Below are 26,866 nucleotides of genomic sequence, written 5' to 3' on the forward strand. Positions count from 1 at the left end.
ACATCAGCCTCTGCACAGGCCAGGAAGAGATCTACAGCAGTGGCTTCAACATGGGATCTAATAGTCAAGAGTAAAGGGCCTGTCCCACGAGCATGCGACTGCATGCGGAAAGTGCGACCAAACCGGAAGCGGGGGCCGCGCGGAGGTCAAACGATCCCCGTACAGGGCCAGTCCCACCAGCATGCGACTGCATGCGGCAAGCACGACCAAACCGGAAGCGGGGGCCGCGCGGAGGTCGAGTGAGAGACGTGAAGTTCGAGCGAAGTCCGCGGGAAGTTCACACATGACGTACAGCGTCAAGACGCTACATCCGGCGTCGAGACGCTGCGTATGCCTCGTGGGACAGGCCCTTAAGGGTAAAAGCACAATTATTTTACTTCAGTGCTCTCAGAAGGTGAAGAGTAAGTGACTGTGTGATGATGAGGGGAGAGGGGGTGCACAGGACAGGCATGGAGAGCACGGGGAGGACAAGAGGCAAAGTCCATACTGAAAAGTGGGAAACATAAGAAACTTAATTTGGATTTATTTGGTATAACAGAACGTGTTTGAAGCAGACCAACATTGGTTGGTCTGTATGGTTAATATTAAAATTAAATTGCTTTTGAAAGTATAATAACTACAAAGGGAGATTGGGTTTGGAAGAATCAAATTACATGCACGGATGTGCAGTGGTAGAGTTGCTGCCATACAGAGCTAGCTAGAGACCCCGTTTCGTTCCTGACTATGGGTGCTGTCCATACAGATATTGCACGTTCTCCCCGTGACCTGCGTGGGTTTTCTCCATGCGTTCCAACTTTCTCCCACATAGCTGATTTTACAGGATTGGCTTGGTAAAATTGTCCCTAATGCGTGTAGGATAGTGTGCGGGGGTCGCTGGCCGGGGTGGACTCGGTGGGCCAAAAGTCCTGTTCCTGTGCTGTGTCTCTTATGCCCCTGTCCCACTTAGGAAACCTGAACGTAAACCTCTGGAGACTTTGCGAAGGTCTTACCTTCCACTACCTGCAGCCTCCGGCAACCACCTTCAACTAGCATCGCAACCGGCTTCGACTAAATAATTACCGATTTTTAAAACGGCAACCTATTTTTAGTCGCGGCCGGTTTTGAATTTTTTTAAATAATCGCCGGAACATAGAAGAAGTGGAAACCACTTTCGACCATTAGGGAGACTGACAAAAACCTCCGGGAACCGCATGGAAACCTTGGGTGGGGCGCAAAGTCTCCAAAGGTTTCCGTTCAGGTTTCCTAAGTGGGACGGGCATAAGAGAAACTAAACTAAATAATAGATTTCACTTAGGTGGCAAGGATTATGAGACATAGAGCATAATCCTTCAGGTTCCTATTAAACTCCCCCCTCCCCTCACCTTAAACCTATGCCCTCTGGTTCTCGATTCCTCTGCTCTGGGCTAGAGACTATGTGTGTCTACCCGAACCATTCTTCTCATGATTTGTACACTTCTATTAGATCACCCCTTATCCTGCTGTGCTCCAGGGAATAGAGTCCTATCCTGCTCAACCTCTCCCATAGCTCCTCCATGCTTTGTATAATAGCCCTGTCCCACGGTACGAGTTCATTCCAAGAGTTCTCCCGAGTTTGCCCTGATTCGAACTCGGAGATTTACGGTAATGGCCACTCGTCGGTACTCGAGGCTCCCGTGGACATTTTTCAACATGTTGAAAAATCCTCACGAGTCTTCCTGTGCTTACCTGCCGTTAGCGAGTCTTCCCGAGTACCTGCCGTTCGCGTTACGAGCCGCTAGGAGAGGTCCCCGAGCTCCGACGTACCCACTACGTTCACTCTATGTGCTCACCACAAGTTTGAATTTTTTAAAAACTCGGGAGAGCTCTTGGAATGAACTCGTACCGTGGGACAGGGCTTTAAATGTCTGGAATTAACATAAGCAACATGCAAAATAAAATAAAGATGGCAACCAGAAGTCGTATTGCAGACGTCTGAAACATGTACTAAATCACGATATACGGATTTGATAACTGAGTAGAAAGGAAAATTTATGACCTTTGAAAGTACACAGTTCAAGGCTTCCTGCACACTATGTATAACTGAGAATGGAGAGAGTGTGAAATATCCCAGTTTATTGGCAATACAAAGTTAGGTAGGAAAGTAAGCTGTGAGGAGTAAGCAAGCAGACTGCAAAGGGTTACTGCTTACTGGAGTAACTCTGCGGGAAAGGCAGCATCTCTAGAGAAGGAATGGGTGACGTTTTGGGTCGAGAGCCTAACGTGACACTTCATTGGCATTCTGAAAATCAAAACATATCACATCCAATGGTTCACCCTGACCTGTTTTCTGAGCAACAACCTAAAGAAAGTGCCAAACATAATTCTCTTTTCATAAATTCATGCTGACTCTGCTCAGTTCTCATTATTTATGCCAGCTAAAATTAACGAATGCATGAAAATATACTGTGCTTATGTATGTATTGGACATAACTAATAGACATCACACCTTTGCTTAGTTTAGCAATACAGCGCAGAACCAGGCCCTTCAGCCCACCGAGTCCGCGCCGACCAGTGATCCTTACATATTAACACTATGCTGCAAACACTAGGCACAATGTACAATTTTATCAATGGTGAAACCTGTATGTCTTTGGAGTGTGGGAGGAAACCCGAGCTCCTAGGGAAAACCCACGCAGGTCACATGGAGAACGTACAAACTCTGTCCACACAACACCTAGAGTCAGGATTGAACCCAGGTCTCTGGAGCTGTAAGGCAGCAACTCCACTGCACTGCCACCGTGCCACCCCAACGGGACACATGGATTTATTGGTGCGCATAAATATGAATTTCGGCTGCAGATTATCTCAACACTAATTTAATTTACAAGTAAAAAGTTAATCCATGTCTTTGCTGCTTTCCATCATGGGCTCAAGTTGCTGTCCAAGTCAATTTGGTGACTTCATGATCTCTGACCCAACAGCTGCAACCAGCTGGACTTGCTTCCTTTTCAGTCCTCATTAGGGGGAATAATTTTTCTGGCAAGAAAGGAGAATCAATTAAATCTACGTTAGGACTGGGCAGGTCAAATATCAGAAATGTTCATAAGATGAGCTCATTTAAATAATAATGTTGACAAAATGGTGAAACACATGGGTAGATGTTCAAAAATCATCTAATAGGTCCAATGTGCAGTCATATATGTTGATGGAAAACTGAGCCATGAGATCCCACAAAAGTGGAAGTTTGCAGCCTCTAGGATTTACCCGAGTGACACTTTAGAATGTTTGTGAACTTGCATCTATAAAATGATTACATTTTAAATTTCACCCTTTGGTAAAAAGAAGCAGCTAGTTCTTTAGAGTTTTAGAGTTTAGAGTTCCCTTTATTGTCATTCAAACTTTTAGTTTGAACGAAATTGCGTACCTTGCAATCATGACAGAAAATAAAGCAATAGAACAGACAATGAACACAGTTTAACACAAACATTCATCACAGTGAATCTCCAGGCACCTCCTCACTGTGATGGAAGGCAAAAAGTCTTAGGTCTTATCTCTTCCTTGCTTGTTCTCCCTCTGTGTTGAGGCGATCCAGGCTTTCGATGTTGGGCCCCCCCCCCGCCGGGTGATGGTAAGTCCCACGGCCGAATCCAAGCTCCGCGAACGGGCCGATTCAAACTCCGCGGCCCAGGGCGGACGAAGCTGCCGCCCTCCAGTCTAGCGGACGAAGCTGTTGTTGTGGGAGCTCCGGAGAATCGGTCATCAACCTGGGACCAGCGAGCTCCCGATGTTACTGTCCACAGGGGCCCGCGGCCGAAGCCTCCGAGGCTCCGAAGTCGGGCCGCAGCCACAGCGCCACCACAGCCTCCGAAGTCGGCCAGCTTCGCGATGGTGAGTCCACAGGCTCTGTCACCGGAGCATCGAGGTTGGTTCCAGTTGGAGGCCGCCAGCTCCACGATTAGGCCTCAGCGCAGACGGAGACGGAGATACGACAAAGAAAAGGTCGCATCCCCGTTGAAGGATTAGGTTAAAAAAAGTTTCCCCCACCCCCCACACATACACAACTAAAAATTAACTGAAACATACATCTAACAAGGCAAAAGAAAACAAAAAAAAGGAAAGGACAAATGGACTGCAGGCGAGACGCAGCTGATTGGCGGCGCCGCCACTTCCGGAATTTTAGGCATGATGCGGAAACTGGCCCTCCGCCCCTCCAAGTCCGCGCCGACCAACGATCACCCCGTACACTAACATTATCCTACACACGAGGGACAATCTACAATTTTACCTAAGCCAAATTAACATACAAACGTATATGACTTTGGAGTGTGGGCGGAAACTGAAGCATCCGGAGTAAACCCACTTGATCACAGGGAGAACGTACAAACTCCGTATAGACAGCACCCATAGTCAGGATTGAACTGGGGCCTCTGGCACTGCAAGGTCTGGCCCTGCATAGCAACTCAAACGCTGTGCCACTGTGCTGCCCCTTCATTGAAGTTAAAATTCACACAAACCCCACTCGACATACCAATAGCACTATACACAAACCTATGAACTTTGGAGTATCCTGTGTCTCAATATTAGCTCTGTCGCACAATGTGACAGCAAAAGTAACTGATGTGATCATGACTTTCAGATAGACTCGCACCTGCACGGAATGGAGGGCCAAAGGTCCTGTTCCTGTTCTGTACTCTTCCATGTTCCATAACAACAAGACCTTGTCGTATCAAAAGCACAGCTAATAGCAGTGACAGAAACATTGTGGACACCTTTATATGGTGTTAATGCAAAATGTTATTGGTGTTCTTATAAAGCTACACAGCACGTCAAACGGTAAAACCTCACATCCAATAAGTAGGTCATGAAATAAAATTAGAAATTAGGAAATAGCAGGTCAGGCAGCATGAATGAAGGGATAGACAATGCAAATACTTCATGTCAAAGACTTTTCAACAGAACCAGGGATATTAGAAATCAAAGAAGTTTTAAGTTGCAGTGAAAAGGGGCAGGGAGAGCAGAGGGAATATCCCAAAGAGGTTGGAGATGAATAGCGAGTGATTGACACAACCAGAATTTCCATGGTTCTCATGAAGTTTGGATATGCACGAACTGTTCTGCATCTCACTGTTCCAACAATGTTTTTTTTTTCTCTTCCCTGTCCTCATTCATCTCCTTCCATTTACACTTTGATAGCTCAGTTGTGATTGACAATTTTCGCTCACTAACACTGCCTGCTTAATAACAACCATCATCATTTATATAGCAACTTTAAAGTAGCAACAGGTCCCAAGGTGCTCCTCAAAAGCGTTATCAATCAAAATATGGCACCGAAGAAATGTAGATTGTCTTGCACAATAAAGTGGAAAGGTTTGTAAAGGAATAACAGAGTTCTTGACAGCTGAAGACACATCCACCAACATTGAAATGATTGAAGTCTTGGAATAGGAAAAGCATTAAGCTCCTGGGGGGTTAGAAGGGATTACAGAAGGTATTGAAGGACTCAAAATCACAGACAAGAATTTTAAAGGTTCAGATATATAAGAGTGAGTGGGTGTGAGGGGAAAGAAATGAATGAATCCAAGATATTTACTGCACATTAAAGAATGGAGGCAATGAGATGTGGCGAGAGTAATCTCACTTATAGCATCGCATTGACTGTTTGAAACCAGTAGACATCCAGCGGAAATAAAAAGTATAAATGGGAAAGAGAAAAATGGAGATAAAGAACAATAATATAGTCAAGAAAAACTTTCACACAAAGCAGGATAAATCCAATCTGGCTGATCATTGCCAAATGAATCCAATATCAATTGGGAGTAAAGTGATAGAAGGTGTTGCCAGCAGGACTATACAGACTGTCCTTACTTATCAAAAATGTGCTTACTAATGCCCAGAATGGACGAGGAGTTACCTTTTGAGGTGAGATGAGGTGATAATGACATCAAGGCTGTGTTCTACCAAGTATGGAGACCTGGTAAAACTGGCCTAGGCATCAAGGGAAAAGTACACTGATGCACAGAATCACACCGCACAAACGCACGGCTATTCTGGACCTTGTCACCCACGTCAATGGTTTGAATATCTAGTCTAATTCTATTTCATTATATTATGCCCGTAGCCTTCTGAGCCTTTTCTATCCAATTAATATAGGCAATGTACACAGGTTAAGTTAATGGATAAGGTCAGGTGGATCATAAATGTTGAAAATCGATGCCATTCATTTAGTTGGGAAAAGAATAGGAAGGCAAACTATGTTTTAAATGGTTTGGGATTGAAAGATTATAGAGTCACAGTATCATACAGCACAAATGAGGCCTTTCAGCCCAGCTCATCCATGCTGGCCAGATGCCCATCCATGCGAATCCCAATGGCCTGCATTAGATCTGTATACACATCTTTCATGTTTAAGTCCTTGTCCAAATTATTTCGAAACAGCATAACTGTATCTGCCTCTAACACCTCCTCTGTCAGCTTATATCAAATAGCCACCAACCTGTTATGTGAAAAACGCACCCCTCAGCTTTACTTTGAATTTTTCCTCTCTCACCTTAAACATGTGCCCTCTAGTTCTAGACTCCACTGCCCTGGGAAAACGATGCTGACCATCTATCCATGCTATATCCCTCATAGACACAAAATGCTGGAGTAACTCAGGGAGCATCTCTGTAGTAAAGGAATAGGTGACGTTTCAAGTCAGAACCTTTGTTCAAAGTCTGAAATCATTTTGTGTCTATCTTCGGTATAAACCAACTTCTGCAGTTCCTTCTTACACACTATGTCCATGAAAACACACATTTCCAGATTGAGGGACAGTTTATTCCCAGGTGTTATCAGGCAACTGAACCATCCTATCAACTATTAGAGAGTGGGCCTGACCTCCGATCTACCTCGCTGGAGACCCTTGGACTGCCTTTTATTGGACTTTACTGGACTTTAAATGCACTAAATGTTATTCCCTATACACTCTGCCTGGTTCACCCAATTGTACTCATGTATAGTCTTTCCACGGACGGGTTAGCACACAACAAATGCTTTTCACAGTACCTTAGTACATGAGATGATAAACTAAACTAAAGAAGTTATTTCAGTCTACCCGAAACAAGATCCTGGAAGCCCCCCCCTGTAAAACTGTGCGAGACACTTCACCAGAAGACTGCAATGTGTTTCCACCACTTTTGCTGATGCAGTTACAATTGGACAATGAATGTTGGCTTTCCCAACAATGCTCAGATATGGAAAAATGAACAAATAGGCAAGGCAGAATTATTTTGCATTAAGGTATCCTCCCACATCCCAAACATATGTGGTTGGTAGGTTAATTGGTCACTATAAATTCTCCCCTCATGGTAGCCAAGTGTTAGAGTCTGGGAGTAGTTGAGTAGGATTATTGTGGTGGGTTGTTTGTGTAGGATTAATGCGGGGGCGGAACAGCGGCGCAGAGGTAGCGTCGTTGCGTGACAGTGCCAGAGACTCCGCTTCGCTCCTGAACACAGTGTGGACTCAGTGGGCTGAAGGGCCTGTAGTTTTAAAGTCTAAAAGTCTAAGGTAACGTCAATGAAGACTTGGTGGTCGCTGGAGATTTTGGTGGGTCGAAGGGCCTGATATGTGACTGGTTCTTTGGGACAATATGATTCTAAGCAGCTAAGACCACCCTCAATAGTTTGAAGGCTTATGGATCTCAGGATCATTTCAGATCTTGTATACAGATTATTCTTACAGCCAAGTTAACCATATCATCATTGCATCAGTTTTCTCAGTTCCTGCTGTTGGCAATAAACTTGTTGATGAACACTTATAGAAACTTACAAAATCTTATAGAAACTTACAACATTCTTAAGGGGTTGGACAGGCTAGATGCAGGAAGATTATTCCTTATGTTGGGGAAGTCCAGAACAAGGGGTCACAGTTTAAGGATGTCTTTTAGGACCGAGATAAGAAAATCATAAGAAAATTTTTTTTACACAGAGAGTGGTGAATCTGTGGAATTTTCTGCCATAGAAGGTAGTTGAGGCCAGTTCATTGGCTATATTTAAGAGGGAGTTATATGTGGCCCTTGTAGCTAAAAGGATCAGGGGGTATGGAGAGAAGGCAGGTATGGGATACTGAGTTGGATGATCAGATATGATCATATTGAATGGTGGTGCAGGCTTGAAGAGCCGAATGGCCTACTCCTGCACCAGATTAGAGGCTCCAGTAGCTGCGGCTCAGCTACTGGAGCGTCTGTCTCATATCACCAGGATCCCAGGTTCAATTCTAACCTCAGATGTTGTCCATGTGGAGTTTGCATGTTCTTCCAGTGACAGCCGGGGTTCCCTCTGGGGAGCTCCAGTTTCCTCCCACATCCCCAAAACATTGACAACTGTAAATTCCCCCAAATATGTCACGGAATCAGAGGGAGAGAAGTACCAAGAATATGGAGAGAATAAAACATGGGATTAATTAGGATTTGTGTCAAACACAATTAGATTAATCAGATTTAATGGTCAGCATGGTGGGTCCAAAGGCCTGTTTCTGTGCTGTAACTGACTGTGAAGATGTTCTCACATGATCTCTTGGTGAATTAAAATGTACCAGCCACTAGCAGCTCACTAAAGTCATCATTTTTGATGTGTGACCTATTCATGGATAATAACATGAAGAAATACAAGGGAGAAGGACAAGATTTAAAAAGAGCAAACATGGCCTCACTTGTCGTTAGGTCCCGTATACGTCCAAGAGGAGATGTCAGGCAGACAGCGAGCGAGAGACAGGAACCTTGGCTCAATCCTCAACCAAGATTCATTCTCAAACTAATCCACTTTCTTAAAAAAAGCTGGTGATTTGATTCATACACAGTCCCAATCGAAGAAAAAAAATGAGAAAGGATGGGAAATGTTGAGGCAGAGTTTAAATGATCATGAATAGAGCAACGGTGTCCATTCAGAATAGAGACCAGTGCGCAAATCAAGCCCTAAACGGTGCAAGAGCAATCTCCCAAGGATGTGTAGAACGGAACTGCAGATGCTGGTTTATACCGAAGATAAACACAAAGTGCTGGAGTAACTCAGCGGTTACTCCAGGCAGCATCTCTGGAGAAAAAGGATAGGTGATATTTCCTGTTGGGACCTTTCCTCAGAATCCCAAAGATGTTCAGCTACTATAACATGTGCATAAACTACAATGCACTATGTTGGATTCTACCAAACAGAACGTGGAGCATTCTGTTTTCAGCAGTTTAGTAACGATCATAACCTGAATGTTGCTATTGATGTCCCTGCAGTGCTTCAGATACATTTCAACAGGATCCATGTTCCCGAGACCAAAACCCACTGAACGCATTGATTTACTGTTCCATGATCCCACAATGAAACTCGATAAACCTCAGTAATGGATGATTTTTAAATATTTCCTTTAAAACCTTTTTTTATGTACTGCAGAGATTTATAAGAAACTTTTATCTTAGCTTTATTCCCAGTAATTCTGTAAAAAAACTTATAAAATATAACGCACTGCCTCAGGTTAACTGTTTGTGCACTTGGTGGCACACACTCAATTGACCCTAGTCAGACTAATGCTAGAGGTGTGCTTGTGAGAGTGTGTGAGCGAGTGTGTGAGAGAGAGAGTGTGTGTGTGCGTGTGAGAGAGTGTGTGTGAGTGTGTGTGTAATGGAGCTGTCCCACTGTACAAGCTAATTCAAGAGTTTCCCCTGATTCGAACTCGGAGAATTACGGTACTAGCCGCTCATAGGTACTCGGGGCTCTCGTGGACATTTTTCAACATGTTGAAAAATCTTTACGAGTCTTCCCGAGCTTACCGCATTTCCCGAGTATCTGCTGTTAGCGTTACGAGCCGCTAAGAGACGTCCCGAGCTCCGACGTACATTCTACGTGCTTACCACGAGTTTGATTTTTTTTAAATAATAGGGTGAATGCACAAATGTTACTTACTACGTAAGTCAGATGGGGTAAGGGAATCAATGTGAGAGGACGTATGTTTAAGATGAGAGGGGCAAGATTTAATACGGACCTGAGGGTAAACATTCTCACACATAATGTAGTGGATATAAGCTGCCATAGGAGGTAGCTAAGGAAGTTACCATAACAGCATTTAACATCTAAAAACAATGACCTCCAGGTTCACAAAAAACTTCTTCCCAACAACCATCGTGGTCTTGAACACCACAGACGTCAACTAAACGACAAAGTGTCTTGGTTGCACTAGGGACTTTGGGCTTTTGTTTTGCACTAATATTGTTTTTTTTATTGATTGCACTTTCTTTTGATAATTGTATTATCTATGAGTACTGTGTTTACAGACATGTTATGCTGCAGCTGCAAGTACGAATTCCATTGTTCTCTCTTCGATACATAGGACAATTTTAACACTCTTGACTTCTAAGTCTATACCACCTACAAGTGCAGCAGAGTGGTCCATGCATGCAGTCTCCACTACTTCATACCTCCTTCACAATAACTGTTGGTCAAACACCTCTTCGGCTCTTAGGCCCCCCTCGGTCATGGCTGACCATGGGTGACTCCAGGATTGGAGGACGCGTGTGCGTGACTTTGTTTAACGTGGGGAGACTGGTACACAGACAGCCACCACACGATCCTTGACAGATCTGGGTCAGGATCCAGTGGCATGGAGTCCAAGACGACTGGAGACCCTTTTCTGCTGCAGCCTTCATCCGCCTTCCCAGCCATTGTGACGCTTCACTAAGATCAGCCACCATCTTCGGCCTGTTCCACCGTTGAGGTCTTGGTTGGATTGCTCTTTGTCAGAGTCCTCCCCCTCGACCTTACCGCCATGGGTGGCCCTACCAGGAGCACAGCTCCAGACCGCATCGCTCTCAGGATCTCAGGACCACACAAGCTTCTCCTCCACGACAAGGTGACAATCAAACACCAATCTTCCCACAACCCTACCCAAATTGTTTAAAGCTTCAAATCTCCCCTTGGGGCCTTCATATATCACTGTTATTAAAGTTGGAAATCCTCAGCACAGTAGCTGGGGGAAGGCAAGATGTAGAGGGGAAAGGGAGAGTGGGTGGAGTAGAAGTGACCACATACCGAAGGTTGGCAGCCCGGTATCTGCAGCTCGCTTTGAAGTTCCAGACTGGTGACCGAAATGCAGTTCACAGCTTTACGCAGCAGCCTGTACAGTCCCTGTAAAACATAAGTTAGGTAACGTTCAAGTGAAGTGCTCAGTCTTTCCTTCAAAAACGTTATTACAGTTTGGGCTGTACAGTGGCGCAAGGTAGAGATGTTGCCTTACAGCTCCAGAGACCCATCTTCAATCCTGACTATGGGTGCTGTCTGTACGTGTTCACTGTGATCACGTGGGTTCTCTCCGGGTGCTCTGGTTTCCTCACACATTCCAAAGACATGCATGTTTGTAGGTTAATTGACTTCTGTAAATTGTCCCCTGTGAATAGGGTAAAACTAGTCTACGAGTGATCGCTGGTCGGTGTAGACTCAGTGGGCTGAAGGGCCCGTTTCCACATTGTATCTCTTAAACTACAGTCGCACAATTCCAGGTCCTGACATCTCCTTATCTGGCTCAGTTTCAACAACAAGATGTCTGACATCATTCCTGGGAAGTGTCCCTTGGAATGTTTCACACATTTAAATAAGTTGTTTGACTACAAATCAATAAAGCCTGAAAAAGAACAGCTCCTTCCCAGCAACCAATAGGCTCTTGAACACTGTACAACACTGACCACAATCCCACCTCAGTAACTACTACAATAACTATCATCTACCTCAGTAACTACTATCATCTACAATGGACTTTGTTTTGGTTGCATTACACACTTTGGTTATGCACTATTATGGTCTGGTTAGCTACTCTTACTGATTATTAATTCACTGTATTACTAATTATTGAATATTTATTGGAGGAACTCAGCGGGTGAGGCAGCATCTATGGAGAGAAGGAATAGGTGATGGTTCGGGTCAGACTGAAGAAGGGTCTCGACCCGAAACGTCGCCTATTCCTTGCTGCCTCACCCTCTAAGTTCCTCCAGCATTTTTGTCTACCTTCGATTTTTCCAGCATCTGCAGTTCTTTCTTAAACATTGAATATTTATTTGTGTTTTATTATGTTAAGCTGCAGTAAGTATTAATGTTATTGTTCCATTGCCGGTACATATGACAATTAAGCACTCATGACACTCAGAGAACCATATAACCTTTGGCCCATCTTTCCCTATCCGATCAAGTTGCCCCATCTACGCTAGTCCCACCTGCCCGCATATTGTGCATTACCCTCTAAACCTTTCCTATTCATGTACCTTTCCAAATGTCTTTTTAATGTTTAACATATGCCTCAACTACCTATTCTGTCACCTCATTTCATGTACCCATATGTAAAAATGTTGCCCCTCAGGCACCTATTAAATCTTTCCTCTTTCACCTTAAACCTATGTCCTCTGATTCTTGTTGACCCTACTCTGGGACAAAGACGGCACTCACCTTATCCTTTGTTTAGTTTAGTTGAGAGAATCAGCGTATAAACAGGCCTCCGGCCCGACGAATCCGCGCCGACCATTGATCACCTGTTTATAATGTTCCATCCTACAAGCTAGGGACAATTTACACAAAGCAATTAGCCTACAAACGGGCATGTCTTTGGAATGTGGAGAAGACCAGAGTCCCGGAGGAAACCCACATGTTCACAGGCAGAATAAACCCCCTACAGACAGTACCCATGGTCAGGATCGAACCCGGGTTTCTGGTGCTGTAAGGCAGCAACTCTACCACTGCGCCACTGTGCTGCCCCTATCTAATCTCCTCATGATTTATACACCTCATCCTCCTGCTCTTTCTGGAGTATAAACTATCCATGTCACACCATTAGTCCAAACACACTGCATATTGCCTAAGCAATGATTTAATATCACAGTCATTCAAGGGTTAAGGGTGTTTTATGGTCATATGCGCTGAAATGCAACAATAAAATGCTTACTTGCAACAGCAACAGCACAACAGCCTTGTAAATACAGTGCTCAATAAATAATGAAATAAACTAAGAAAAAGTTTGATAAGTAATATAGGGCAAAAACAAAGGTTCCCTGGTTTCAATGACACGCTGTCAAATAACTAACTGAGAGACCGATACCATAGATATGAGAGCACAATAGCAAGAAAAAGAGATGAAAAAAAATCCTCTATAGGTCATTTTTTTTCTGGTTGGAAGGTGACAAAAGACCACAGGTTAAAAGCCTTTCAGTTGATTGTTGCCGATTTCATTCTAGGATGGTACAATGTTAAAGCATCTAAAGGAAGCTGTTGAATACAGGGCATTGCACCTGTATTGCCTGAAAAAGCAATTTGCACACACCGGCCCATTTTCCACATAACCTTTTAACTAATGCCAATCCTTTCAGTCACATTTCTGATTTGGCAGAGTTCCCTTTTTTCTTTCAACCACCTCCCCAAACCTGGCTCCTTCCTCTCCCAGCTTTTGTGCTCCAGTGCAGCGGTCTGCAAATACAACCAAGAAAATAACTGTAAGGTCGTCGTCATGGAGACTGACCTTGCAACTATGCATGCAAAGGTTTATTTTAAACAAAAAAGATGTGTTGACATTTGATGGAATGAAATAGCGAATCAACTGTCCTTCAACATGTTGATACTTCAAGCGGAGCATTGAAAAAAATAAATAAAGGAAGCCAGATGCAGATTGTAGATGGTAATCTTGCTGAATAGATTTAATAAAAGTTTAAAGCATGACTTTTGTCTATCTGAGCACACTCCTCAGATACGCTAATTGTCTCAGTACAAAGCAGCTGCATTTTTAATTGTGAGTTCTGCTTCTATGACTCTATTACCTGCTAAATTTTTGTACGGTGTCCTTGAGACTCTTGAAAGGTGCCCATAAATAAAATTTATTATTATTATTATTATTATTTGGCACATTATTGTAAATATTACTTATAATTTGATTAAGCCATTCATCAGGATATCTATTATAATTACCATGTACCAGAGTGGCCAAGAATTGGGTGAAATCATACTGTCATAGCACACAAACCCATCGGTCAGTCCCAATCCTTCAACCTTTTCCCTTGACCTGCATGCTACTCTATCCTCAGACTCTCCAATTTCCTTTTGAAAGATAGACATAAAGTGCTGGAGTAACTCAGCATGTCAGGCAGTATCACAGCACAAAAAGGATGGGTAATGGTTTGGGTCAGGACTGGGCAAGAGGTGATAATGAAGGGGTATGAGGATGTGACCAATGGATCTGGTAGGATGATGGTAGGATGATGAGGGTAGAAGGGGGTGGGGGGGGGGGGGGGGGGGGGGGGGGGGGGGGGGGGGGGGGGATGCTTGAAATCGTAGAAATCAACGTTCACACCGTAAGTTGCTCAAGCAAACCTTTGCTCCTTTTGAAAGAGCAGATATGAATCTGTCTCTACCCATCATTGGAAGAAATTATTCTCAACCAAAATCCTTAGAAAGTATTAACAAATTAAAATGTATAATCACAGGGTGGGTTAAATTTGTTACAAGATTATTAAGTTAAGGTTGCATTTGACATTGAACCAGCCTGTAATGGAATTAGTATTAGACAGACACCCGAAAACCGAACTGACTTTTGCAAACTCTAGATAGACACAAAGGGCTGGATTTACTCCGCGGATCAGACAGCATCTCCGGAGGAAAACAATAGGTGACGTTTCTGATCGGGACATTTCTTCAGATTGAAAGTAGGAGGTGGGGGGGGAAAGGGGTTGAAGAGCTGGAGGCGAGAAAAGAACAGGATCAATCAACGCTGAAAACAACTGTCTGAACAAGGGTCTCGAACCAAAACATTGCCCATTCCTTCAGTCCAGACATGCTGCCTGTCCCGCTGAGTTCCTCCAGCTTTTTGTGTCTGGCTCTTACTGGTCGGACTGCACATCCACTTTTGACATTAAATCGAGGATGTGGAGGTTGCCCCCAGTGTTTCTGCATTTCTGGCCCTTCTCCAATTGCCATCATAAGAAGGTGGTGGTAATCTGCCTGCCTGAACTGCTGCAGTGCATTTGGTTAAGGGTGAACCAACGGTTCGATTCCAGGGTGTCGACTCAGTAATGGCAAAGGGCAATACATTTCTAAATCAGTATGACATGTCACTTTAAGGGAGGTTTGTGGATGACAGAGTTTCCCAGTCTCCTTCAGACCACGCTAAGGCAAGGATTAAGGTCAGAGATTTGACAAATAAACCTTGCTACGGTTCATCTCTTAGCTAGGCTGCGCGATCATAGCGTGATAGCGTTGCGTTAAATTACTTAGGGTGGAGTTCGGGGAGTCTTTTTGTCTTGGGTGGTGTATAGTTTATACATCTCCAGCCAGTGCAGCAATTAAGCATTACAACCACTCACATGCTAACCCCTCTGTTATTCTAAATATAATGAAATTATGGTTGCCATGACAAAAATGCATTACATTTCGAAGCAAATGAACAAATTAACTAATGCGGCACAAAAACAGTGCATTCCTATGCAGCTTCAGTCAATTATCTGCACAATATGAAACTAACCACAACCTTCAGCAAAAATGCCATGTGACAATGCAAATTGCTTTCTATAGATGAACGGGAATGGATGATATTTACACTTTTGCCTAATTAAATAAAGCACATGGGCATTCTTTTACGCAAACAACTCTGCATCTTGTCACCCAGACAATAATGGCATTCAGTCATCCCTCGCCCCAAACTGTCAGCAATTATGTTTAATAAATCAGGTTACGCACCAAAATAGATTAACTGTGGTCCTCACAATAATCACTGTGTAGTGAAGAAGATGGTTAGCATTCACACTGTGAAAACTTCTTCACAGAGTAAAAAGATCACCAAACGATCGTGTGAAAAGATAGCATGAAATGCTGGAGTAACTCAGCGGGACAGGCAGCCATTCCTTCTCACCATAGATGCTGCCTGTCCCGGAGAGTTACTCCAGCATTTGGTGTCTATCTTTGGTGTAAATCAGCATCTGCAGTTCCTTCCTGCACAAGCGTTAATATGAGTCCCTTTCAACTAAGTCAAAAATTTACTAAGGAATAAGGAAAACACACTCTTCACAGAAGGAGCTGCAGATTACTTCCAGAAACCATCGGGAAGTTCTGGTTTACAATGGAAAAGAAACAAAGAAATCAGCTTTAGTAAAGAAAAAGGTATTGGAGAAATTAATAGGCAGGAAGATGAAAAATAGCCAGGCATTGGTAACCTGCATCGCAAGGTTTTGCAGGGAAAAGTGTTGTCATTTCCAAATTTGTGTGGGTTCGAGAATGGGGCGGCACGATGGTGCAATGGTAGCGTTGCTGCCTTACAGTGCCAGGGACCAGGGTTCAATCCTGACCGCAGGTGCTGTCCCTTATGTCTCCGATCTTTAGACTTAGCTTGACGTTAATAAAGGGGGAGACACGAGAGATAGCAGATGCAGAAATCTTAAGCAAAAAAACGACTGCTGGAAGAATTCAGCAAGTCAGGCAGCATAAATCCCCTTCACAGTTGTTGCCCAAATCCTTCCCTTCAACTTCACATTTCACTCCTTATCTAACTCCTTCTCACCGTCTTATTCCATCCATCTTTCAATCACCCCCTCACCTGTATCCACCTATCACTTGCCAAGCTTTGTCCCACCTCCACCTCTCCTTTCCAGCTTTCTCCCCCCTACTCTACACAGTGTGAAGAAGGGTCCTGACCTGAAATGTTGTCCCTCCATTCCCTCCACAGATACTGCCTGACCTGCAGAGTTCCTCCAACACATTGTTCTTTGCTCAAGGTTCTATCATGTATTGCCATGTGGTCTAATCCGACTTCTCCTCCTTACATTCTTATATCCCTGCGGCTGGGTATAATTAAACACATTCCAAATTACATCTGGAGAGCAACCTGCTGCAGCTGTAAAATGAGCGGAAAATGTCAATGATTCAACGTTAAGAATGTTAAGAATTAGACATGTGTAATAATTGGAGCTTGCCCAAATGGACCAGATGTGGAACAAATAATTTACACACACATAAATACAAATCTGAATAATCTTTGTAAAAACTTTCTTGTTTCAAGTTATTTTCAGATATCGTAAACATGCATTTAACTGGTGTTTGTGGGTGGTTTGGGCGTGTTGGAATGACTTCACTAACTAAGAACATAAGAAATAACAGGAGAAGGCTCTCATTCCTCGTCCATGTTTAATTAAGATATTCCACTGCTTTCTTGCACCACCTCCATGTCCATTGATTCCCTCACTGTCCAAATGTCTTTCAATCTCTACCTTGATCCACTCTCCTCTAAGGTGGTAAATGCCAAGATCCTCTTCTCTCTAGGTGAAGAAATATTTTGGAGACACAAGAGACAGCAAACAAACATACTGCTGGATGAAAGGAAAAAAAGTGCTGGAGTTTCTCAACGGATCGGGCAGCATCTCTGGAAAAAAGGAATAGGTTGGACCTTTTGGGTCGGACCAGAAGGGTTCTGACCTGAAACGTCACCCATTCTTGATCTACCAAGATGCTGCCCGACCCGTTGAATTATCCCAGCATTTTGTGTCTATCTTCGGAGATGCTGCCTGACCCATTGAGTTACTTCAACACATTGTAGCCTTTTTTGTAAACCAGCATCTGCAGTTCCTTGTTTCTACAAACTGCTGGAGGAACTCAGCAGGTCAGGCAGCATTTAGTGAAACGGGCGACGTTTAGGGTCGGGACCCGTTTGTTTTTTTTCTTGCTCGCTAGGGCCCAGTAACAATACATAATTACTCTTGTACTAAAACTGTCTTGCAATAAGGGTCAACATGTTGGCTGCCACCGTAATTGCTTGGTGTACCTGTAAGTTAACTTTTCGTAATTTGTACACAAAGTCCTCTGACACCCACATTTCTCATCATTTAAAAACAATTCTTCTGAACAAACTCATATTTCACCTGAAGCATAAACCCCAACAACCAAAATGATACCCAGTTTTTGAACCTGGGACATATTATGTGTAGGAGGGAACTGCAGATGCTAGTTTACACCGAAGTCAGACACAAAATGTTGGAGCAACTCAGCGGGTCAGACAGCATCTCTGGAGAATAGGAATAGGTGACGTTTCGGGTCGAGACCCTTCTTCAGACTGAGAGTCAGGGGAAAGTGAAACGAGATATATAGACGATGATATAGAGAGGTATAGAACAAATGAATGGGGTGGAAGATTGCAACCGTCACGTGTTTCGACTAATGCAATCAACTCGACGTGCACAAACGGAAAATCAAAGGAGAGGAGGAGGAGGAGGAGGAGGAGGAGGAGGAGGAGGAGGAGGAGGAGGAGGAGGAGGAGGAGGAGGAGGAGGAGGAGGAGGAGGAGGAGGAGGAGGGAGGGAGGAGGAGGAGGAGGAGGAGAAGAAGGAGGAGAAGAGAAGAAGAAGAAGAAGAAGAAGAAGAAGAGAAGAAGAAGAAGAAAGAGAAGAAGAGAAGAAGAAGGAAGAAAGAAGAAATGAATGAAAGATATGTAAAAAAAAGTAACAATGATAAAGGAAACCGGCCATTATTAGTTGTGGGCTAGGTGAGAACAGAATATTATGTTTGGTGCTCTGATCCAATTCATTAAGCTAGTCAATGGGATAGAGAGCTAACTCAATTGGCACCCCTTTAGGCTTCATCTCCCAAATTGTTTTCTGCCCATGAATCAATTCTCAATCCAGGTTAGTATATTACCAATACCCATGCACTTGAACTATTTAGTGATCTCTTATGTGGAGGAATTTTGAAAATCCAAATACACCACACACACTGATATCCACCTTATTTATTCAGGATCTCCACATTTCAGTGGACCATTGCTATCAACCCTTTAAATCAAATCGGAAAGTTTTATACGTTTTTATCTTTTTCTGCAATGTCTTTATGACTATTATCTCAAAATGCAATTACATTTTATATAAATACTTCAAAAAATCATTGTATTGCTCAATTAATAATTTAAATGACAGTAGAGAAAATTGTGAAATAAAGCAAGAAGTAAATTATAATATGAACATACTGAACTTTTAATAAATGTGCCTTTATATGCCATTTATTGGCATGGAACTGTATTTTGCAAATGGAACAGCAAAGTGCCGGTCAATTTTAATTTGCACATCAATGAGTAGTTTAATCGGTTTAGATTAACTTGAAGAGACATTTTCCTAGCCATTGTCACTCCATCCCATTCACCATCCCAGATTGCTGCTGAACCCAACCAGAAACTATCTGAAGAAGGGTTCCAACCAAAAATGGAACCTATCCATTTTCTCCAGGGATGCTGCCTGACCCGCTGAGTTACTCCAGCATTTTGTGTCTATCTATAATCATTGACTATTCAGCTTGGTACCATGTGGAATTTTATTACTTAGGTGACAGATATTCTTTATTTTTTTTAATAAATTGATACCTAACAAGTGAAGGTAAAAGTGTCAATCTAGAGTGTGCCTCACTTCAGTCTGTCCCATTGTAGCTGAATAGTTCACCTTCATTTCTTGAAATCTCCAACCTCTCAAAGCCATTTTTATTCTCATCTTCTCATCCTATTGAATAGCTTTCAAAACAAAAGTCCATCCTGACTGATTTATCCTGCTCCCATTCTCCACTTCTCCACCCTGCGGCAATTTGACAAGGCACTCCTCCAACATGGCCGATCCTTACCTGACATAACGCCATTTGCTCCTCATGTTAGAAATGCAAACCAGTATCGGTACATCACATTGTTAGGAATTTCTGATAGACACTAAAATCTGGTCAGCGGATCAGGGAGCATCTCTGGAGAAAAGGAATAGGTGACGTATCGGGTCGAGACCCTTCTTCAGACCATTGAATTCAGACTATTGAATCTTGTCATTGATTCGTATTTGAGGAAGGGCTGACTTTGGAGGTACTACACACTTCCAATGCTCCAAGCACTCCACCATCCCCATGGGTTGTCTTACATAGAGTCATAGAGTGATACATTGTGGAAACAGGCCCTTCAGCCCAACTTGCCAACACCAACTACCTTAGTGTCACCTGCCCGTGTTTGATCCCTCAAAACCCGTCCTATCCATGTACCTATCTAACTGTTTCTTAAATGATGGGATAGTCCCAACATCAACTACCACCTCTGGAAGCTTGTTCCATACACCCATCTTTGTGTGAAAAGGTTACCCCTTTGATTCCTATTAAATCTTTTCACCCTCATCTTGAAACTATGTCATCTGGTCCTCAATTCCCCTACTTTGGGCAAAAGACTCTGTGCACCTGCCCAATCTATTCCTCTCATGATTTTGTGCATGTGACAGATTTTCCTTGCTGCTTTTAGTTCATTAGAAATATAAATATTCGAGGAGCAAGAATCACACAATGATAGCCCTTGGAGAGCAAGCAAAAAAACTGAAGTAAACCTGGATGATTCTAATGAAGTATTTTCTTCCTTAATTACAATAATGACTGCGCTCAAATGTGCTTCACTGCATGTAGAGATTAAACAACTCGATGTGATGATACATGTTATGTGGATAATTGATTCCTTGCTTTATAATGTTACCCACCATTTCCTTTTAGCAAACATCTACTTCGTTTAGGATTCAGTTTAGCTTAGAAATACAGCGTGGAAACAGACCCTTCGGCCCACCGAGTCCGCACTGACCAATGGTCACCCTGTACATTAGTTCCATCCTACACACTAGGGGTAGGCACAGAAGCCTTTAACCTACAAACCTGTACGTCTTTGGAATGTGGGAGGAAACCGGAGAAACCCCATGCGGTCACAGGGAGAATGTATAAACTCCGTACAGACCCATAGTCAGGATCGAACCTGGGTCTCTAGGCTGTAAGGGAGATGTTTCATTGGTATTTAAGAGGGAGTTAGATGTGGCCCTTGTGGCTAAGGGGGATCAGGGGGTATGGAGAGAAGGCAGGTACGGGATACTGAGTTGGATGATCAGCCATGATCATATTGAATGGCGGTGCAGGCTCAAAGGGCCGAATGGCCTACTCCTGCACCTAATTTCTATGTTTCTATGTTTCTATGTAAGGCAGCAACTCTACCGCTGCGTCCCTGGGTCACTCTTGTCCTAATCTTACGATCTTGTATGATAGTCGGGATTGTACAGTAGTGTAATAGTAAGATTTTTACTGATCTGTAGACAATAAAGGAATTTCACCATACCTATGTACATGTGACTCTAAAGCACCATTGGACCACTGGTTAACAACAATCTGTAAACTAGGCCAAATAAACTCCAGTGTTAAATTATTTAATAGAAAAGCTTAATTTCTCATGTTCTATTTTCCAGCAGCCAACACTGCCCTCGTGATTCTGTAAAGGAGGTCACAATAAGAAATGGAAGGAATGAAGGTTGATGTGAAGGGAAGCCATCGGCCAAAGGGAAGCAGAGCAAAAAAACAAGTTGCTGGAAGAACTCAGCAGGTCAGGCACAACTGTGGAGGGAATGGGTAGAGCCATGCCATGATTATGCAGCACATTAAAGCTGTTACATTGCATCTACAATGGTGCTAGTATTTTTCTTTGAATAAGCCACAAGTAAAATCCATCTCAATTAAATACAGCAGTGACCTTACATTGACGTACAGTGAAGCAAGAGCACTTTGATACAATAGAATGCCGCAAATTATAAATACCATCTTAGGCAGCCATTATATCTAAGATTCAAGGTACCGAAAGCAATTACTTTCAAAAGGTGTTTCTCAACAAATTACATCCAAGGGAACTCATTGCTTTTCCAATGATACAACTCACAGTCAACAACAAACGCAGGTGCAGCATCGGTATGGCCCAGAAATGTAGTCTAAAACCTAACTGCTAACACTTGGGCTGTGATGGTTGCCCCACCAACCAACAAACATCCTCAGTCGGTTGATTCTACCATCCCTTCGATTTTCTATTATTTCAGTTTGACTATATCTCCTTGGATTAGTCAAATCCTGCTAGTGTCAAAAGTCATTGTTCTCGCCTCTGAAACTTGCGTCTTTTGCCCATATTTGAACGGTGATGACACTGAAGTCTGTAACAGAGTGATGGCAATACAACATAAAGTAGGATTCCGCATTTAGGATAATGAAAAAAAAACGCCAGGTGCTGGAGTAACTCAGTGGGTCAGTCAGCATCGCTGAAAGACATGGATAGGTGACATTTCGGTTCGGCACCTTTCTTCGGACAGATTGTAATGGAGGGAAAAAGCTGGAATAAATGTGGGAGCAGAACAATGCCAGGCAAGTAATCCGTGGAGACAAAATAAAATGTGGATGCTGGTTTACCAAAAATGACACAAAGTTTGAAAAAGGGTACCATCCAAAACCTATGCTTGTTCTCCAGAGATGCTGCCTGACCCGTTGAGTTATGCCAGCACTTTGTGTCCTTTCCTCCAGCAGTTTGTTTATTTTTGCTCAAGGTGCTGGCAATGGAGGAGGTCCAGCTCAGAAAGGTCAGTGTGGGAATGGGAAGAGGAGTTCAAATGGTTAGCAACCGGGAGATCCAGTAGACCCTGGCAGACCAAGCGCAAGTGTTCGGCTAAACGATCAAGGCAATTCACTTCACTACCATCGTAATTCATCTTTATCACCTCCTCGAATGATATGACACTGTGAATCACCGCCTCCTCCTAAAAAAGATCTTGGAGAATACCAAAGACCTGGCACTCACGGACCTCATCGGAGCCCTCCTGAAAGATAGGCGTTTCTATGTTGTCCTTAACAACAAGCAAAGTCGCTGGCGACGACAACGGAATGGCTTGCCTCAAGGTAGTGTGCTGGCTCCACTACTATATAACATCTACACCAATGACCAGCCAATGGACCAGAACACTGAGCGGTTCATCTACGCCGATGACCTCTGTGTAACATCCCAAGAGAGTATGTTTGAAGCTGTAGAAGCGAATCTCACCCCAGCCCTAGATGAGCTACACCTCTACTACGAGCGCAACCACCTACACGCAAACCCTGCGAAGACCCAAGCCTGCTCGTTCCATCTCAGGAACCGGGAAGCAAACAGACCCCTTAACATCACATGGTCTGGAACACCTCTTGAGCACTGCACCAACCCTGTCTGCCTCGGTGTAACACTGGATTGCACTCTCTCCTATAAGGAACACGTCAAAAACACCAAACTGAAAGTTAACTCCCGAAATAACATCCTCTGTAAGCTGACCAACTCCAAATGTGGAGCCACAGCACACACATTAAGATCTACTGCTCTGGCCCTGTGCTACTCCTCTGCAGAGTATGCATGTCCTGTTTGGGAGAGGTCATCCCATGCCAAGAAACTAGACCCAGCGTTGAATAACACCTGCCGCTCAATCACTGGCTGCTTGAAGCCCACCAACATAAACAACCTGCACCTCCTCGCTGGCATTGCCCCTGCCGATGTGAGACGGGAAGTCACCAGCCGAGTAGAGATGACCAAGGCCACCAGTGATGAACGCCACCTCCTCTACGGACGTGTACCCCCGGCCCAACGGCTGAAGTCCAGGAGAAGCTTTCTCAGTCATGTCCAGCCCCTAATAGCATCACGGGAAGAAACCAGACTCCAACTATGGACAAAAAGGCTTGAGGACGACCCCCCTCCTACTGACATGGGTATCCCTCCTTCTGAAGCCCTCCCTCCGGGCTCAGAAGCACCATGGGTCCAGTGGAAGACGCTCAACTGCCTGAGAACAGGAACAGGGCGATCAAAAGCTGCCATGGCCAGATGGGGCTATGAAACTGGCCAAACCACCTGTGAATGTGGAGAAGAGGAACATACAATGCAGCACTGCCTTGTCTGCCCCCTACTACCCAACCAGTGCAGCCCAAAGGATCTTGCAGTGTTCAATAAAAACGCAAATGACTGTGTAAAGGAATGGGAAACTGTCATATAACCAACCAGCTTCAAAGACACGAAAAGAAGAAGACCTCCTTGAAAAGCTCAACTCAATTTGTGAGACAGGATCTCCCCAGCACAAGACCTTGCTGACTAAAATGTCACACTTTTCCAAATATAAGGGAATCCTGTCCCTTAGAATCTTTTATAATAATTTCCTCACACTGATGTAAGGCTCACTGGTCTATAATTTTCTGCATTATCCCTGTTGCCCTGAAGGAATGATATTTTTTGTTCTTCTGGAACTCCAAGGGTGGAAAGGGAGGATACAAAGATCTCTGTCAAGGCCTCAGTAATCTGCTCCCTTGCAAGCAATGAACCAAATGTTTTTAATGGAATCTGATACTATTAAGGCCATTTCTAATTCTGTAGGATTTTGTTTTAGTCCAGATTACCTATTTAACTACTGCAGATTACATGGTATCAGGTCCACTCATGTAAGTAAATGTGAAACTACTGGGAAACATAGACACAAAGAAACATAGAAAATAGGTGCAGGAGGAGGCCATTCGGCCCTTCAAGCCAGCGCCGCCATTCAGTGTGATCATGGCTGATCGGCCCCTATCGATAACCCGTGCCTGCCTTCTCCCCATATCCCTTGACTCCACTAGCCCCTAGAGCTCTATCTAACTCTCTATAAATCCATCCAGTGACTTGGCCTCCACTGCCCTCTGTGGCAGGGAATTCCATAAATTCACAACTCTCTGGGTGAAAACGTTTTTTCTCACCTCAGTCTTAAATGACCTCCCCTTTATTCTAAGACCGTGGCCCCCGGTCCTGCACTAGCCAACACTGGGAACATTTTTCCTGCATCTAGCTTGTCCATAGGAAGTATCCTACAAAAACTTTCTAAATCAAGTATGTGACCACTTATTGTTTATTAATGCAGTCCTGCAATCCATGTCGTCTGAAGAAGGGTCTCGACCTGAAACGTCACCCATTCCTTCTCTCCAGGGAAGCTGCCTGTCTCACTGAGTTACTCCAGCATTTTGTGTCCATCCATGGAACAGCATTTGGGTCAATTCAACCAGAAATATTATACTTACTTCCTCCTCTTTTGGATATAAGTTCTTTGATGTGTAATATTCCACACAACTTGCCTGTGCAAGATTGGTTTGCAGATCAAGGTGATTAATGTACATGAATTGCTTTGAGACTCTGAAAGGCAAGGTCAGGCACTTGATGAATAAAATTTGCTTCTTTCATTCTTCAAAGAAGGTATCCATTTCACTCCCTTTCCAAAACAACAGCCCAGGTGCTGGTGGTTCTGCTCGCAGTTCCTCACTAAACTTCTCTTTCAAAGTGCTCAGAACTCCTGTGTGATTGTCAACTTTCCAAGCCAACTGGTTAGCTTTGCAGGTGATTTTTCAGCTGTGTTACATTGCTTGGAACCCATTGCTGAGCGGCAGCTTGCAGGAATAACTTGGTATTTATACAAAGGAACCTTCTCTCAGATCCCATGCCAGGGTCCGTGTGTCGATTCATCTGAGTGGGGATTTTACAACTGCTGAGAAGTTACTCTTTTAAAGTTACGTGCCTCAGCATTGTTTCTAATTATTCAGAAATGTTAGAGCGTTGAGGTCATTTCATTTCTATTTTTAAAAACTATTCAAACATGTTTTTTAAATTTCAGGTTCAATCGTTTTTTTTAATGTCAGGGAACTTTCAGAAGCAGTGATGAAATTTGGCTGCTTCGACAGAGGGCATAGTTGCCAAAGTTTGGTCCCACCAGAGGTGTTTGATGGAAAGGAAAAATAAGAGTCAAAGTGCTGGAGTAACTCAGCGGGTCAGACCGCATCCCTGGAGAACAAGGATAGGTGAGGTTTCGGGTCGGGACCCTTGTTTGATGGCAGGCATTGATCAAGCAGGGCTTGTGTCCTGGACTATCTCAACCAACAGGTTCACCATTCCAGCTGCACATGTACGAATGGCTGGTCTCACTCAATATCCAGTCCTGGCAAAACATCTTTTGGAGTCCATGTGGATTTAATGAGTTCCCGGGCAGGTGGTGAAAAACAGAATGAAACCATCATGGGTCTCTTGCTGTGATTTATTATATTGGACCATCAGAGTGGATTATACGGGGGTGGGGGTGGAAGGTTGGAAAGGGCCCGAATGGAAACATTGCCACATAGTGGGATTTCTTCTATGAAAGAAAGGAGTGATGCACCAAACTTGTATTTGTAAGACATATCAGTTGACTGGAGGTTTTACACAATAACCAACAACATGGTCACCGCTGCAACAGGGAAACGGGACAGCCAACATGTGCATAGCATGGTCCCTTAAACAGCAGGATGAGTGGCCAGATCATTTGAGTAATGATGTTTGAAAGATAATCATTGATCTGAGGAGTGGGAAGAACCTTTCTCTCTTTTTCAAACTGTGTCAAGTGATTGTCTTCAACCACTGCAGAGGTAAACAAGTTCAAGTCTGAAGAAGGGTCTCAACCCAAAACATCACCCATCACTTCTCTCCAGAGATGCTGCCTGTCCTGCTGAGTTGCTCCAGCATTTTGTGTCTATCTTAAGTTTAATTTAGTTCAGCATGAAAACAGGCCCTGCAGCCCACCGAGTCCACGTTGACCAGCGATCTCACCTGTACACTAGTTTTATCCAAGAAGGTAGATAGAAATGCTGGTGAAACTCAGCTGGTGCAGCAGCATCTATGGAGCGAAGGAAATAGGCAACGTTTTGACCCAAAACGTTGCCTATTTCCTTCGCTCCATAGATTCTGCCTCACTCGCTGAATTTCGCCAGCATTTTTGTCTACCTTCGATTTTCCAGCATCTGCAGTTCCTTCTTAAACAGTTCTATCCTAGACACTAGATAGGGTCAATTTGGCACTGTAAACAGCTCTACCAGTTGTGCCACACATATTACCGCCCACAACTTTCCATTGATGCTGCCTTGCCGAGTGAGTGCTTCTGACATTTTTTTGCTTTTATTTCAGATTATCGGGTTCTTGACTTTTCAGTGACACGGAGCCAGCTTGTTCCAGTGGAACAGTGGAGGGAAGATTCTGAAACGCAGGGAGTCAGTGCTGCAAAGGAGCAACTGGGTGAAGTGAT

The 26,866-nt window shown here is 43.7% G+C and overlaps 1 protein-coding gene across 3 annotated transcripts in view; it reads right to left on the reverse strand.

The window, feature by feature from the left end:
* Nucleotides 1-26,866, reverse strand: part of pknox2 (pbx/knotted 1 homeobox 2) — a 409,128-nt gene that overhangs the window by 174,240 nt on the left and 208,022 nt on the right. For all 3 annotated transcript variants that reach the window (XM_055660838.1, XM_055660836.1, XM_055660837.1), the window contains exon 3: nt 11,007-11,102. The gene's annotated coding sequence lies outside the window, so the exon portion shown is untranslated. The remainder of the gene's footprint in view (nt 1-11,006; nt 11,103-26,866) is intronic.

Source organism: Leucoraja erinacea, chromosome 32, assembly GCF_028641065.1.
Source record: "Leucoraja erinacea ecotype New England chromosome 32, Leri_hhj_1, whole genome shotgun sequence".
Lineage (NCBI taxonomy): Eukaryota > Metazoa > Chordata > Chondrichthyes > Rajiformes > Rajidae > Leucoraja > Leucoraja erinaceus.